Genomic DNA, 2771 nt, shown 5'->3' with positions numbered 1-2771 from the left:
CTTTGCACATAATTTTTGAATCAATTTAACCCTTGTATTTTGAACTTTTTTTCGTGTGATAATTTAGATTTTTCGTTGTTTCGATTATACTCTTGTATCTACATTTTCAAGTCAATTTAACTTATGTATTTTATGTGTAAAAAAAAAGTAAAACGAGATGATAAAGTATACATCACACTCTGTTCACATTAAAATACATAAATTAAATTAACTCAAAAATATAGGTTCATAAATATAATCAAAACAATCAAAAGTTTAGATCACTACACAAAAAAAATAAAAAAAAATTAGAAGTTTAAATTAATTCAAAAATATATAATTAAATATATAATCAAAATAATAAAAAATTAAATCATTACCCTAAAAAATAAAAGTATACAAACAATAATATAGTATTTAGCTGGCAAAGAATCTTTTCACAATACCTGGAGAGAAAGAGATTGTTGAGAAAGAGATTGCTTGTCAGCCACTGCAAAGTCTATAAATGATGACCATCCAGTTGCCCCTAGGGCGTAGATCAATTGGCAAATGAAGAATGTGTTGGAGTGTTGCTTTTTGAGCCCCCAAATTTTGTATTCGAGTCCTGACCCTGATAGTTCAGCAAGCAAAGAGTGATCTTGAAAAATGAAAAATGCTTGTCGCCCTCACGTTTGGGGTTGTACTAGGGGTCGAAACCTACCTACTAGATTCCCTGATTTACATCTCCTGCTGAAATCGTGGGGTCGAATAGTTGGGGGCGCTCATGATGGTGCGTTAATAAAAAAAAATGATGACTATCCAGTTATTAGGTATCCAAAAAAAAATTTTTGTTCACATCACCCAGAAATTTTGTATACATTTGTATCGATTATACACATAATATAACATATTAATATAAAAATATCACACACTAAGTGTCATTTCTAAATATCTAAGTAACATTTTTAATATCAAAATTGAAAAACAAACTTAGTTGGAAGTTTTAATGGGAGGAATAAATTTTCATAATTTCATTAATCTGATAAATGTAAATATACACACAAACTTTTAGAAAAATTCTTATAATTTAGGTTTAGATTACAACAATATATTTTGTTCATATTAAAATTATGATTACTCTAGGATTTTCCATATCTGATTTTAAAGAACATCCTTATCTTTTATCTTGAAGTCTTCTCTTCTTTATGTTCTCCACTGAAGCTTGAATTCTTTCTCTTTATCTCTCCAACACTCTCTCTCAAGCTGGTGAATAGATATTCATCATTCTCTAGCTTACCTCTAATGGATTCAAATCTTTGCTTTTGCATTACTTTAATAAGGATATTTGTTTCTTGAAATTCAGTAGGATTATGAGTGAAACTTTTACCTTTTCTCTCTATTTCTTACTTGACAAAATATTGGTCAATTCTCACGTGTTTCATTAAATCATGTTAAATTAGATTATTCACAATACTAATTGTCGATTTATTGTCGCTATAGAGAATTTTTGGAAAAGGTACTGGTAAGTGTAAGTTTTCTAACATTTTCTACACCCAAATCACTTCACATAACCCTTGGGCAATAGTTCTATATTCTGCTTCTGCACTACTTTTTGCCACCACTAATTGCTTCTTAGTTCTCCAAGTTACCAAAATTTTTCATAATTTTATACAAAATCCAAATGTAGATCTATTACATGTCCTCAACATAACCAAGCCAATTAGCATCTATAAATGCTCTTATTCCTCTATCTTAACTCTTCTTAAACAAGAGTCTTTTCCCTAAAGTTCCTTTTAGGTACCTTAGAATATGATATGCAATCTCAAGATGTCTTCTTGTGGGAGAGTGTATGAATTAACTTACTATGCTTACAACATATGCAATGTCAGGTCGTGTGAGTGATAGGTAGATGAACTTCCCCACCAACTGCTGATATCTTTCCTTGTTTACTTGGTATTTTGTTTTGATGTTTTCTTTGTTCTTCCAATTTGGCTCTAAAGGTATAGTGGCCCTTTCCTGGACAATCCAACTAGAACCATAACTTATTTAGTATCGAATAAAAACTTCTTTTAGTCGTTGCCTAAATGACATGAGTCAAAAATATGATAACTTCACATTACAATTTGACTTACATGCTGTAATGCTCCGCTTTTCCGAACGTTAAATAACTTAAGAATTTCGGGAATATTTTTTTTTTCAATATAAATCATTTCCCGACAATCCCGTTCTACCTTCCCAGTATACTAAACAAGAAAATCAATAAGTTAAGACAGATAATCATCATAAATGCGGAAGCTTAAAATCGAAACCTGATATGGTACATAACTGAATTCACTTAATCATAACATAAGAATTTGTACCATCATATCATCAAATACTTAAATACATGGAGACTTATCATCAGGAGATAACAACTGAGCATCTTAGATACAATTTGACAATTCTTCAGAAATACATTAAATCGTAACAATTATACATGATCTTCAATATAATATAATCTTCTAAACATGACCAAAAACATATCCTGAATTCTCACGAAGGTGCATATACCGAAAAAACTCGTTGAACCCATCAGTCACGTCATCACGTGTCGTCACATCTTAATCATCCCCTTGCCATAGCTGCAAATCCTAACTGGAACGTTTGAATGTTGCAGGGGCATAACCCAATTAGAAGATAAATTTTCTAATGAGGGTTTAGAAACATGATACATGAATGCATGATGCAATAACATAAATGATCACATGCCTTAATGTAACTTCCTTGGCTCACCGGCCCGACACTAAACCCTAGACAGAATCCCAGCCTACTAT

This window comes from Diospyros lotus, chromosome 5 (genome assembly GCF_014633365.1).
Source record: "Diospyros lotus cultivar Yz01 chromosome 5, ASM1463336v1, whole genome shotgun sequence".
In the NCBI taxonomy this organism is placed as follows: Eukaryota; Viridiplantae; Streptophyta; class Magnoliopsida; order Ericales; family Ebenaceae; genus Diospyros; species Diospyros lotus.
The sequence above is the reverse complement of the archived record's forward strand: the minus strand, read 5'-3'. Positions refer to the sequence as shown.